Below are 15174 nucleotides of genomic sequence, written 5' to 3' on the forward strand. Positions count from 1 at the left end.
TCCTTGCCCCTGCTGACATCCCCAGAGGCAGAGCCCCCCTCCTGGTCCTTGGCTGCCTGGAGACACATGAGTGGGCCCAGAGGCAACCAGAGGAAATGCCTAGCAGATCCCAGCCCAAAGTGCTAACCTATAGAAGCCTGAGCTGAATAAATGATTACTACTTTCAGCCACGAATTTTGGGGCCGTTCGTTAGGAGGCAATAGAGAATTGATACAATTTCAAACAGGTCCACAAATCGGAATCATCTGAAGAGCTTTAAAAAATACTAGTGCCTGGATCTTCCGCTATTCCCCACAGAGCTTCTCATTCAGAGTTAACCCCAGCATCAAGCGTCTCAAAGGCTCCCCAAGCAACGTCAATGTGGGGCTCAGCTCGAGCATCACTGCCCTAGTTCCTCTGGCTTGGGCCACCTGGATGTAGCCAGGTGGACTCTCCAGGTGTGTGGAGGACACAGGGGAGGTACACGGGTAGGTAATGACGAGTTGTCATCAGATCCAAGGGTCTATGGATCAGAGGCAGTGCTTCTCAAACCTTAATGTGCATTCTAATCACCTGAGGCTCTTGTTAAAATAGTCTGATTCAATTGATGGGGGGAGGGCCTGGGAGTCTGCATTTCTAACATGCTCCCAGGTGACACTGCTGCCGTGTGGGAACCATACATTAGCTGGTCTATGGGAACTTATTGAGACCCCTTCCTTACACTCTTCAGATGCTTGGCAGCCACCTCGGAGCTCAACTTTCTCACGGGAACTGTTGTGATCTGCAGGAGAGCCACCTCCAAATAATGAGATTTTTATTTATTTGAGAGAGAGAGCAAGCATGAGCCAGCGAGGGGCAGAGGCGGGGTAGCGGGGAGAGAATCCCAAGCAGGCTCTACACTGCCAGCACAGAGCCTGACTTGGGCTTTGAACTCATGAGAGATCATGACCTGAGCCGAAACCAAAAGTCAGATGCTTAACCGACTGAGCCACCAAGGTGCTCCCAAATAATGAGAATAATGCCACTCTGAGGGGCATAGGCAGGCCCTAGAGCTCTGCTTAGCAATTCCAGACCTCCGTGGAGTCAATTCTAGGACAGGGCCTCTGTCAAATCCAAAGAAGGGCGCTGTATGCATTTGCTAGAGCTGCAGCAACTGAGCACCCCAGACCGGGCGGCTTAAACAACAGAAATGTATTTCCTTACAGTTCTGCAGGCTGCTCGTCCAGGATCAAAGTGCCTGTAGGCCTGGTTTCTTCTGAGGCCTCTCTCCTTGGCTTGCAGATGGCTGTTTTCTGTGTCCTCACATGGTCTTCCCTTTGTACCTGTCTGGGTCCTGATCTCTTCTGATAAGGGCACCAGTTATATTGCAGGAGGGCCCACACTAGTGACCTCATCTTAATTTACTCACCTCTTTAAAGACCCTATCTTCACATACAGTCATATTCTGCGGGTTGGGATTTCAACACAGGAATTTGGTGGGTAAAACCCAGCCTCTAATAGACACTGCTTTTCTCTGCCCTCCTCTGTGGAACCGGTAACATGGCTATCTTTAACTGGCTGTAGCCTGCCCAGCAGAGCCAGGCTGGAAGGCAGGTGCTGGGCTGTGAAGCCCTTTCAAAGGCAGAAGACAGCAAGACAAAGCCATGTTTGGAAGTGAGAGAGTGGGCTGGTGTGGCCAGAGTGTATATAAAATACCTGAAGAAAAATGGTATTTTCTCTCAGAACAGCCCATACGAGAGCACGGATCTATAGTATGAAAATCCCTGTCTAAGCAAACCAAACGCCTGATGTGCTTAACTTGAACTAAGAAAATGGTCAAGGGATGATCTTAAAGCACCTGAGACCATACAGGGGAACCATGCAACTGTTTGGATTAGGACTCTGGGGGTCAAACTGCTGCCAAAGCTTGAGAGGACCATGGGGCGGGGGGGCTTCCCTGAGCATTAGTGCAGCACGTCAGGACTTTTCTTCCTAATAAGGTCTTACCACCTGGTTGACCTGAGCCTCATTTCCTCCTGTGTAACATGAGGTTAGTTCCACCTCCCCCATAGCGTTTGGTGAAGATTAAATGATAAGCTGTATCAGCATGGAAATGTGCCCACATTCCCAGGCTCCATCCTTCTTCATCTCCTTGGCACCCATCCCACCCCACCTGCCTTGGGGAATTTTGCTCAGCTCTTCCTCGGCCCTGGTCTTTCAGAAGAGTTCTGCCTAACCATTGCCTGGCTTTTTGCAGAGCACTTAGGACGAATGGAGGGAGAGAGAGAGAGACCGCACCAGAGAGGCAGAAGGCAGGGCGACAGGCTCTGGCCCGTTGGGTCAGGCCCAGGCCTGATGTGAGAGAGGTTAAATCTAGCTGCCCAGTAAAGATCTCAGGCCGAGGAGAGGCAAGGGAGGGGAAAGCAGCAGCAAAAACACTGAAGTATCAGGGAACATTCTGGAATAGTTGCCAAACGAGAGCTTCTGAGGGAGGCCACAGAGTGTGGGAAAAGGAAAGGGAACATTGACAGATTTTGCTGTGGCTCGAATTCCATCATTCAGTGCTCTTTGAGAGATGCCAGCAAAGATTGGAATTCCTGCTTAATTACTTCTGTCTGCTAGAATTTGCTTCTGACAGCACGACTCAATGCAGAGACTGGAGAACATGAAGCCCTGGGTTTTATGTACGAGAGACCCATCCACATCCATGGCATGTCCACCTGTGTATCTACCTCATCTCCTTCTGCAATTTCTGCTACTTCGTAAATGGTATTGTATAATTGTTATTATTAGCCACTGGCCATATGCTCTGGGCCCGACATCCACATCCTTCTGAGAAATGACCCGAGATTCTGGAAATCTCCCATCCCCTCATCTCTCCAGTCCCTAACCCCCTCCAGACTCACCTATAGAAAGTCTGTTTCAGGATGATTGGAGGAGAGACTATCAGGGCTGGTTCCCACCTGTCGGAGCCTCCTGAAAAAACCAGAGAGCAGGTCCCTTTCCAGGAGCTATATATAGCCTCTAAGACAGAAGATCTCTCTACCCCAGTAACGTTAAGCTGTACTCCCCTGGGGACGGAAAAACCACTGACACATCCACAGATCCAAAGGCATAGCAAGCATTGCCCATGGGCTGAAAAACGATGTTATCACATAGATAAGCTATTTTGGAAATATATGTGCTCTGCTAGATTCAGTGTACTCTCTGCTATCCTTTACCTTCTCGATTAACATATACTTTCACACCAGTTCTGTTGTGTGAAGAGAATACCCTAAATATTTTTTTCCAATGTAAAAATAGTTCTCACAAGCAAAAACATTAGCAATCTCCAAATCCTTGAAGGCAGGAGACGTGCCTCCTCTGGGTTCTGGAAGTCTCCAGCCTTCACCTGGAAAATAGCAGCTGGGTTTTGTTCCGAGAGTTGTTTAAGACCAAGAGTCTCTCAAGAAACTCACAGCGTCTGGAGGCCAAGCGATATAGGGCAACATCACATGGCCTGAGGGAAGGGAACATCGCCCACTGACCACCTTGCCGCCTCACTGCACGCCTTCTCAGGGCTGGCCTCCATCTGGGTCCAGCTGTGCCACCACCTAATACCGGGGTTACCTTGCCCAGCTCATCTCTCTGCTCAGGGTCTCAGTCTCCCGACTGCATGGTGAGGAGGTGTTGTTACACGGCTTCAGACATCCTTCCGTGTTGAGCTCCTCATCAGCTGTGCACGGGTGGCCATGAGGAGGACAGGGTTCTTTTCCAGTCTCAAGCCCACAGGGAAAGCACTCTCAAAGCAGAGTGTGGGCAAGCACAGAGCGGTGACCCAACCCTGATATGGGGTGTGTGTACTGAGGGGAGGGGCTAAGGGAGCAGAGAGTGTGGGTGGTATTGCCAGGGAGGGCTTCCTGGAGGGAACGCCCTGGGTCGCAGAAGAGCAGAACAGAGAACACTCTGTGCCAGACAAGCTCAGATTACGTATGACGCACGTGAAGTTTTTAAATTTTCACCCCAAAAGCCACATTATAAAAAATTCCTTCTTCTTTTGCCATCATGCAAATCATCTTGGTACCTATTGATTGCATTTGCATGTGAAGAGGGTTGCTGTGTTTGTAACTGATGTATTTGCATGTGCATTTTAATTAATCCACTTGCTGGTGGTGGTGATTAGAGAGGTAGGTATGGAAATAGGACTCTCTCCTGCTAATAGAATTTGGCACCTCCAGAGTAGGCTGAGTGCCGTCTGACGGTGGCATTATTGCAGGCAGGTGGGAGCTGAGCGGCGACGGCCCCTCCTGACCTGCCCTGCAGGACTGCACACTGGCTGCCCCCTAAACCATGCACTGTCTGGCCCAACCTAAGGACAGGGGAGGGCTGCAAAGAGCGGGTGAGCTTTCGGAGAGACACATTCTGCGTGAAGAGCCCCTTTCTCGTCACGCCACTGTGTTTTCGCTGTGGCTCGGCAGAAGCCATGGAAAAGCCATCACATTGCGTCTGCATACCAGCAATCGGCTTGTCTCTTCTGAAGAAGGCCTCATGGCTATTTAACTACCTTTTTTGCTCTTTGCTCTTTGCAGCTAGAGTTGATAGTATGTCTAATTTGCATCTAACATTTAAATGTATTCATTAAACTCTAGAAGCCACAGCACCTCTTGACAGCCCAGTCTCTGATAACGACTATAGCCGCTTCAGAGGAACATGTCCCTTTCACAGAACTAGCTTCCTAAAACACATTTTTACCCAAATACAAGGTTTTTTTGCATACAGAGGAATCAAGTGACTTCTCTGCTGGCTGTCCCCAGGGAGTGGTGGGAAGAGGGCACAGCAGTGGGTGAGCTCTGGGACCTGGGAGGGGGTTGTTCCCCAGAGTCCTGGCTGATCTGACTCAGAACTCAGAGTGTCTTTTGTCATTGATGGTTTTTTGTTTGTTTGTATTTGTGTTTTTACATTTGCTCAAAATGAGTGAGGCTGACCACCAGCTTGATGCCAGGGAAGAGGCCTCAGTTCTTAAGCGCTCAATTGCCTGAGTCCCCTTTCCTCCACAAGGACCACCTAAGATTCTCTACAGGTGCACTTTTCCAGGAATTGGGAATAACAGGGGAGCTGTATTTGGCACTGCAAGTAAACAAACTCCAAGCGAGTGCTAATATACATTTGATACATCTGGTGTGATGGCTAACAAGGCAACATACGTGTTTGAAAAGAGACTCAAATCAGCATTTTTGAGATGAGACAGAGTCTTAGCATACAAAGTATATGACTGAAAGAAGATTCAGAGGTGGATAGATGGTTGGTAGATAGATAGATGATAGAGAGAGAGAAATAAGATGACAGGCAATAGATAGATAATAGGTAGATAAGAGGCAGGTAGTTAATAAATCAATAATAGATTAGATAGATGATAAATTGACAAATGATTTGAAAAGAGAGAGGATCTTACTATTCATTCAGAAGAATAAAGAGGGAGTTTGACATTGAGAGACTAAAACATCAATATCTGTTATGTTATTTAACATTTACTTGAGTTACGGCTGGAGGAACCACGGCTCTGGCTTGAACTCCCATCTCAATTCAATCCACACTGAATTCCCTGGCCATCTCGCCTGTCCTCCCAACTTTAAACCCCCTCTCAGTGCTATGACTCCCAAATTTATGTCTCCAGTGCAGCCCACTCTTCCGAGCTCCGGACTCATAGCCAGCCACCTTCCAACACCTCCACTTGAGTGTCTAGCAGACCTTCAAGGGTAACACATCCAAAACAGGAATTCTGCTCTCACCCCACAAACCCACTCTGGGCCCACAGTCTTCCATATCTTAGTCTTCCAATTACTCAGGCCAAAAACTTAGGTACCACCCTGACCCTCATTCTTCCACTCCCCAACCTGTCAGGAAATCCTTTAAATTCTGGCTGCACAATGTATCCAGAATGCAACCACTCATCACCAATTCCATTGCTGGTACCTGGCCCACACCCCCATCACCTCTCACTTGGATTACTGCAGATGCTTCCAGTGGGTGTCACTGTTTCCCCCCATACTCCTGTAGAGAATATTCTCAGCAGAGCACCTGGAGCAGTCCTCTTAAATGTCAGTCAGACTCTTTCACCCTTCTGCTCAAAGCCTTCCAAATGGCTCCTATTTTAGAAGGGGCTGATTCTTCACAATGGCCTCCAGGGCCCCACCCAGTCTGTACCCACCTTCTATTTCCTGTTGTTCCAACCTCCCGCTTTTCTGCCGTTTTCCCACTCAGTTCCCGCCCTACAGGTTCCTTGTCCCCCCTCAGATTCATGCTCCTGCCTCAGAGACTTTGCACTGGTGCTGGTACCTCTGCCGGGAAGGCTCTGCCCTGCACGAACCGGGCCCAGGCTCTCCACTCCCTCTCCACTCCCCTTGCTTAAATGTCACCTTCTTTTTGCTCCATTTCAATAGCAGCCCTCACCCCTGCCGGCACACCCTCCTCCACTGTTGCTGGAGTCTGTCTCCCACTCACACTGGAACATAAGCTCCACGGGGCAGAAATTGTGGTCCACGTTTCTGTGCTCAGAGAAGCATCCTTCCGACAAAGGGGGCCCCACAACATATATGCTGGGTGAGTCAACAGGTATTTCAGTGGGCAAGGAACGTCCTAAGTGTTTTAGGTACATTTTTGTATTTAATAACCGTCCCTGTTTTCTTGAAGAGAACACTGAGACTCAGAAATTAAGTAGCTGGCCGAGGGTTTCACATTTAATAAGTCATAGGGTCAGAATTTGCATATAGGCCTGTTTAACTCCAGAACATCAAATAGCAAGCATAATTCGAACAGAATGAGACCTTCCTCAGAAATTTCACACACCTTGGTGAGGGATGTGACCCAGTACCCACAGCTCTGCCCCAGGTGCATAATTAAAGGGACCGAGGGTCTCTCCTCTCCAAGGTGCGTCTGAGGAGGCTGACTGTGGGTGGACGTGGCCCTTTGGGTCTATCCCTTCAATAGGTGAGCTACATCATAGTCCAGGGGTGGGTCAAACATGGTAGAACCCCACCTTCACCAGGGGAATAACAGTGCAATGCCTAAACATGGTTCAGCTGTGTTGGATGAGGGATCAAGAAGTAGGGGAGGAGGGGCGCCTGGGTGGCTCAGTTGGTTGAGCGTCCGACTTCAGCTCAGGTCATGATCTCGCAGTCCGTGAGTTCGAGGCCCGCGTCGGGCTCTGTGCTGACAGCTCAGAGCCTGGAGCCTGTTTCGGATTCTGTGTCTCCCTCTCTCTCTGCCCCTCCCCTGTTCATGCTCTGTCTCTCTCTGTCTCAAAAATAAATAAACATTAAAAAAAAGAAGAAGAAGTCGGGGAGGAGAAGATTTTAAATGCCAGGGCTTCTGTCTCAGGATCCCAAGCCTCTACCCCAGTGTAATTAAAAGAATCAAATTAAGGTTTATTCCAGATAGGAAAGTCACCACTATCTTGGCAGCTTCTAAAGTAATTACTATGTTTCTAGCCCATTACATGATCTCATTTATCTCACTCAGCCTTTACAACATCCCTAAAAGGGAGGTCTTATTGTCTCCCTGGAAATAGAAGGTCAGGAAGGTTAAATAATATGCCTATCAATAAGACAGTAATGGATTGCAGAGCTGGATTCGAACTCAGGTGTCTCTGAACCCAAGTCCATGGTCATCCCCTAATTTCACATTGCACATGTGGCCCCACCTTTCAGGCAGTTCAGGGATAAAGAGGTAAACGTGGCAGCAGGCTAGGCACTAAGACACCGCAGATGCTCAGCTCAGCAAAGCGAGAGAAATCCTTAGACCTCACTCAGGGGCAAGGGACGCGGGTCAGGATGGGGTAGAGGGAAGATCTCCAGGACTGGCACAGTGAGAGGCAAGGGCAAAGTAAATACACTAGTCTCTTTAGACCTCCCTGGAAGGGGCCTGCCCTTGGACTTCATCTAGATTCCCCTGGCCTCCAGCCCAAGTGATTTTTGGCTTCAGTACATTGGTTACAGCTACACATTGGCCAGTGCCTCAGGTGGGTCCACACGCTGATAGAGTTGGGGGTTTCATAGAGCAGAAGCATCTGGGGAGGATCCCGAAGCTTAGGTAGGATGTTTACAGGCCTTGATGGAAATGCAAGGAGACAATTTCAGGCAAGGGCATGCAAGGGCATACATACAGGAGGGTAAGTGGCCCCATGCAGCTAAATTAAGGCCACGAGAGGAAAATTAGGGAACAGTGAGGGCCACAGTGCTCAAGGCCTTATCTCAGTAGGCCATGGGAGACCCTAGCTGCTTCTGGATAAGCGGGTGTGACGATCAAAGCTATATTTTCTAGAGATCAACCTGGTGGCAACCAATAGGTTGGGTTGGAAGGGAAGGAGCCCAGAGGCTCAATAAGAGGCTTATGAAGTGGCCAGACCTGAGGTGGCAGCAACACACAGAAAAAGGAATGGATGTGACAGACACTTGTTCCATTCCTGCGAGGTTCCCAGCTCCCTCCTGCCTTAGAGTATCAATCAGCACAGACATTTTTCTCTGCTTGGAACCTTCCATGCATGCCTCACCATTCCTTGTCCCACCCATCAGGATCTCTGCCTCTAATTGGTTCCCCAAACCTCCAAGACCAGTCCAGGCCCCCACTTCACACCTTCCTTTTACTTTGTTTGCTACTTATGGGTGAGGCTGTGTAAGTGGGGCCATCCCTCCAGCCATGACCTGCGCCCAGCCACCCCCAGCAAAGCCAGGCAGGCAGTGGGCTCCCCTGGGGCTGTGACACCAAAGTTCTGTTGGGGTTCCCCCCCTTGCTGCTTTCAGAGGCAAGTGGTTTGGGGTTCACTGGACACCCGTACCACTCTGAGAAGTGCCGTGTCTGGGGGGGAGGTGGTGGGGAGGGCAGGCAGACTAAAAGCTGGGAGCGTGTGGGGGATACCTGCCCTCCCCGCAGATGCCTCGCTGCCCCCCAGGCAGCCCCCCGCTTCCCGAGCCCCGCATCCGCAGCAGGCAAGCTTGCAGAAGTGTTTCTCATGCTCCAAAGTGATTGACTTCTACGGAGAGGTGCGGCAGCTCAGGAAAACGCTCCTGGCTCACGGTGTATTGTGAGTAAAAGAAAAGAAATAACAGGTACTCTTCAAGTGTGGGAGCTGAAGAAGATGCTAATTAAATGTCAGGGCTGGAGTTTAACCCACTTGAATCTGTGTTTCTATTCCGGAGTCCTTGCGCTTCTCCTTCCCAAGCACTCAGCCTGGTTGAAAAGCTTTACAAGGGGAGCTGGGGGCACGGTGAGGGCCGGACCAGGCTGGGCTGGGCTGGGCTGGGCTGGCCGACCTGGTGAGTCCACCTCCTCCCCTGGAATTCAAAACCAGCCGTGCAGAGCAGGGCAGGGACCCAAGAAGCTGAGGAAAGCCACTCAGCATCTGAGTCTTCTTCCTCATGTCCAGAGCAGACCCAAGAAGGGGCCAGAGTGGAAGGACCCATTTGTAGGGGTGGAGGTGGGAGGGGACATGTCTTACATTCCATGTGAAGAAGGGGATTTGGAGCGGAGGGCCCGGGGGCCCAGCAAGGCTGAGGCACAGGTGGGGACCTATCTGACTGTGGCACGTGTATGGGGGGAGGCTAGCCTCACTGGGCCAAGAGCCAACACCCAGCTCTTAGTGTTACCCTTTTGCATTCCGGTCCCTAATCAAAGGCCCTGCAGGGGCAGCCAAGGCCACCTGGAGGTTTTGCTAATGTGCTCTGGCTAGAGAGGCCAGCAGACAGGGGACTCAGGGCTCCAGCCCCGTGTGGAGCCCCTTGGCTCCCAGATACAGTGAGTGGCAGAACATCCCCTCCTGTGGGACACAGGGTGCTGGGGTCCTGCTCTCTTCCAGTCCATCCCCTGGTCTCCACATTACCCCCACCACCATGTGGGGATGAGGAGGGGGCCCCCTCCCTGTCCTCTGTCCCACCCCCATCTGTAGTGGAGCAGGGCTTGCAATAATAATAATAACCCCCATCCCCAACACAGGTTCCCTGCTTTTTCCGAGCCCTTACCACTGCTAATTGTCATTACTGCCCTGTGAGGACAGATCCACATGCCTGCTGCGAAGCTAAGAAAATGGGGCCCGGTGGTGATGTGACTTGCCTGAGCTCAAACAGCAGAAACTGACAGTGATGGGAGTCCTTCTCCAGGGCTCTTTGGACCAAGCCTCCAGAGCTATGCCATGCGGTGGGAGGATTGGCCACCTAGGCCCCGGGGCCCCAGCACACTGGACTCTCCCACCCAGGCAGTCTCAGCTTCACACCCCTAACGTCTGCCCAGGCCTGCAAGCCCTCCTGCCCCCGCTCCCACCCACGGGAAGCCTGGCAGGCCAGGGGGGCTGAGAGGCCAGGTTGAGGGTCAGAGAGCGAAACTCAAGCAATGACCTCTTAGAAACGAAATCCTTGTTTTAATCATCCATTTGCATGCATGGTAACCATTTTTCCATTTCTTCCTCCTGCCGTCCACAGGCGCAGGGGGAGGGAATGAGGGAGAAGGATGAGGAGGAATGAATGAAAGGCGAACAAATCCCCCCACTGGAAGCAGCAGCATAAACCACTTATTATGAACAGAGGCCCCTAGAGAGGCTTGTTTTTAATATGGTTTGGATTAAGCAGAGAAGGAACCCGGGCTCCCACACACACTTTGGTGTGATTAACTCAGCCACAAAGGGGCCGGCCTCACCACCCCGCCCCTGGGCTCCCAGGCTCGAGCCATCCGTGGGGCTGGAAGGGGGCCAGCCTCTGCACAGGGGCTTGGATCCTGGGCCACCTCTGAGCCCCTGGGGGGCCCAGCTCACACACGCTTGACCAGGGATCCATCACACCACCCTCCAGAGCAGCCACCGACCCTGTGTCCTCACAGCCCAGGGGTCCTCTCTAAATGGATTTTCTGTATTCTCTGAAGACAGGAAAGAAACACCTCGCCAGGAACCCGGTCCCAGCTCTGACATTCCACCAAATGGGTGAAATGACACTTGCTCCCTCTCAAAGTGTGGGTCTGTGAGGCTCCTGAGGGCTGATCCAGCTGTGACATTGCCTCAGACGGGAAGCAGCCTTCTCTCAAATGCTGCCATGGGCTCTGCAATGTCATGTTCCCTGCCCCCTCCCTGCCAGGTACCTACAGAGTGCCCAGCACTTAAAGGCATCTTACCAACGTGTGTTAAATTAATAAATAAAGGAACTTCCCTTTTTAAATCTGTGACCTGGGCAGACTGAAAGTTCTGTGTGTCTAACTAAGCTCTACACTTTTATTTCAACACATTCTCCTTAGTTATCAGTGGATATAGCAGACCCTGGTTACTGACCTAAGTCCTGGAGAAGGGATGAGGTGTCATGTTGGAAAAAGGGTTAAATATGTAACTTGCATTTACATATATTCAGGGTTGGTGCTGAAAATACTTAACACCTGCATGGGCACCAAACCAATCAGATGCCCCCTCTAGCATTCAATACCTTCTCACCAGTGAGATCTGGGTATCTGGAACAACAAGCACGCATGTAGACAGAGTAGGTGTTTAATATGTGCACTACAACAACGGATCTTCTCAAAAGTCACAGGCTGACAAGGCCCTAGAAAATGGGTTCCAATGTTGTCACTGTCCATGGAGGTTATTACATGTCCCACTGTGCTAAACTGTATTATTGTCCAGCAAATGCTCCTTCCATATGTCCTGACACCACCCACACCTTGGCTGTTGGGCTTGGCCACACGACTTGCTGTGGTCAATGGATTCTGAATGGATGTGGCATCTAGGTCCAAAGCTTCTAGGAGGACTGTGCATTTATGGCAGCCTTTTTGAGCTTCTATTCTCAACCATGAGAACAAAATTCCCCACAGTTTGGAGACTCCTTGAGCCTAGTCCTGGAGTGAGGAAATACTACATGGAACAGACTTGAATGTGGCCTTCAGCCCAGAGCCAAGCCCAGCCAGGGCCAGCAGAGCCACAGCTGAACTGTGGACCCATAAGTGTGAACAAAATGTTCATGGTTGTAAGCCTTGAGGTTTAAAGGTTGTTATAAGAGCAAAAGCTGATGCATCAAGTCACTTCCCTGATTCTTGGGAGCTCCCATCCAAATGTGACCTGAATGGCATTGTTCAGGGCATCATAAAGTGGAGAAACTGATGGGCTTTGAAAGCAGACAGACCTGAGTGCAAATTCTGGCTCTGTCGCTTAGCTGTATGATGTTAACCAAGTGACTTTGACTCTCTGAACCTCAATTTCTTCCTCTGTAAAATGAGATTGGCAGAAACCCTCTCAGAGGACTGTTATTAGCATTACATGTGAAAAATGTGTGTATGTGGGTTTGGAGGCATGTCCCCTTGTGTCAGTAGAGCCTCAGTGCCTTCAATTGTAACAAGTAGATATTGAGCCAGGTGCAAACCCATCCATTCATCCATCCATCCATTCATCCATCCATCCAAAATCTATGCTTTGAGCAGTCTTTCCATCCAATCACCGTACTGGGCACAGGGACACAAAACTGATGAAGACAGATGTGGTCTCTGGCCTCACAGAACCCAGCTCAACCCCCTACCCCTAAGCTGAACTCACTACTAAAGCCAAATGCTGTACCTCGTGAAGGACACAGACATTGGGTGACTCCTTAGGTATTTCAATGTACACACAGGGGGCTATGGGAGCATGCAACCAGGGACCTGACCTGGTCTGGAGGTAGATGAGGTTCCCTTGAAGAAGGAAGATTAGAGGTGAACACTGAAGGGTGATAGAAATCAACCAGGTGAAGGACAGGCAAGGGAAGAGAGTTAGGGCAGAAGGAACGGCATGTTCCAAAAGTCCAGCACAGCTGGAAGAGAGTAAGTGAAGAGGGGAGGGGAGGCAGAAGGCAGGTCACGCAGGCCTGTAAGCCAGGCTGAAGATTTGGGGCTCATACCCTCAGAAAACATCAGGAACCCTGATTCTAAGCCAAAGACAGAGAAGGCCAGGCTCACTGTTTGAAAAGATTCACTCTGAAACACCTCAAACAGAACAGTTCAGAGAGGTTGGAAATGAAAGTGAAATGTGGGGCCCTGAACATTTTTCTGTTTCTTCCCTGATGTGACTAAAAAGGTGACAGTAAACAGATGAAAACAGGCATAAAACCACAAGGATTTTATGCAGGTAAGAGATGTAAACAGAATTTGGACTTTGGATGGAGGGGAATTGGAAGCAGCACAGAGAAACTTAGCTGATGAAAAAGAGCCGAGTCTAACTTCCAGCATGGAGGGCCACAGACAGGGAGGTGGATGCAAAGCCGCTTTCGTGCACAGGATCCCAGAAAGGCTCAGGAAGGGGAGGCACCCAGGAGCTCCGAGGCAGGATGTGGCTGGGACTGAAAACCATAGCATTGGCCCAAAGTCTGTGGAACCAGCAGTCAGGCCCCCAGCCCTGCCATCGCCAGGCAGAAAGGAGGTTTAGGAGAGGGAGACCCAGAGAGACCTTGAGGGTAAACGAGGTCTTCATGTTTAGTGATGAGACTCCCCCCTCCTTCCCTGGCCCTCCTTCCCCACCGAGCTCCCAGAAGTGGGCATCTATATATATTTCCCCACCCCCCACCCCACCATCCAGGGCAGAGGGCAGGAGATGGACACATTCCCCTCTGCAGAAACTAACTGGTCAAGAGAAAAGATAGTGTCATGGCGGAGGGATGGGGTGTCCTCAGGAAGCCACGTGCCCCCTGCCCAGTGATCTCGTGGTAAAACCCACCACTGGAGTATCTGCCCCACGTGCCTGAACTTCCAGTCTGCATTGTAATGCCTCACTCTTAGCAACTAGACAAAGACCAACAGATTTAAGAAAGTCTCTAATATAAAACACAAACACCAAACCAATAGAAAAACAACTTAAAAGAAAGTGAATCGAGGTAGGAAGCAGAGAAAACTCCCTCAATATTGTAGTTAATATCCTCAGAAAGATAAAAGGAAGCTGTGGCATCCATGGAAATTAGAACAGGATGCAGAAAAAAATTTTATTTAAGTGTTGGGGGGGAGGGGTGGAGACGCACCTGGGTGGCTCAGTTAGTTAAGTGTCCAATGCTTGATCTTGGCTCAGGTCACAATCTTATGGTTCATGAGTTCGAGCCCTGTGTTGGTCTCTGTGCTGACAGCACAGAGTCTGCTTGGGATTCATTCTCATTCTCTCTCTCTCTCTCTCTCTCTCTGCCCCTCCCATGCTCGCATGCTCTCTCTCAAAATAAATAAATAAAAAGTGTTGTGACGAGGAGACTCAGGAAACAAGAATATATATAATATCCTGAGTTTAAAAATTGATAGAAGGATTAGAAGATAAAGGTAAAAACTTTCTTTTAGATAGAATAATGAGATAAAGAGATTGAGAATAGGAAAGAGAGAAAAGTTAGAGGATTTGTCCTGGAGGTCAAGTATCTGATAATATGAGTTTTGGAAAGAGAGAAGAGAGAACAAAAGGAAGGAAGCTGTTCAAAAATACAATATTGTGCAAATTAATCTCTTAGACCTGAAGGAGTTGTTTCCACATAGGAAGGTCCAATCATCAAGAACGCAGCACAAATTGTCATGATGAGCACTGGGTGATGTATAGAAGTGTTGTATTACTATATTGTACACCTGAAATGAATATAATTCTGTCTGGTAACTATACTGGAATTAAAATAAAAAATAAAAATAAAACAATAAAAATAAAGAACCCAGCACATTGCAAGAAAATGGATATCCAAGCATGTTATCATAAAACCTCAGACTCCCAGGTGTGAAGAGGTGATCTAGAGGCATCCAGAGAGGTGACGTATTGACAGGAAGGGAGGTGGGGAAGTTGGGGTCACACCCAAAGGATCCAGAATCAGAAAAACTTCTCAATAATACTGGAAGCTAGAATATAATGGTCCTTCAAATTCTAAGGGAAAATTGTATCGAAGGTAGGATTCTCTATCTAGCCAAACTATTAATCAACTATGGAGACAGAATAAGAACATTTTCAGAGATAAAAATCTTCTCAGAGCACCACTGAAAAATGGCTCTACCAAAATGAGAATAACCAAAGATAAAGCCAGAAGACAGGTGATCCAACAGAGAAGAGAACGAAGGGGATCCCCGGAGGGTGGTGGACAGAGCCCTCAAAATGACAGTCTGGGCAGCAGGCTAAGAGGGTGATTATTCTTGATTGGAACAAGAGGCCAGGGCCTCCAGGAAGATACTACTGGAGTTTTGAACACATTGAGACAAGAATTATACTCCCGTCACAGAGTATGGAGTAAACTAATG

Source organism: Prionailurus bengalensis, chromosome D1 (genome assembly GCF_016509475.1).
Source record: "Prionailurus bengalensis isolate Pbe53 chromosome D1, Fcat_Pben_1.1_paternal_pri, whole genome shotgun sequence".
In the NCBI taxonomy this organism is placed as follows: Eukaryota; Metazoa; Chordata; class Mammalia; order Carnivora; family Felidae; genus Prionailurus; species Prionailurus bengalensis.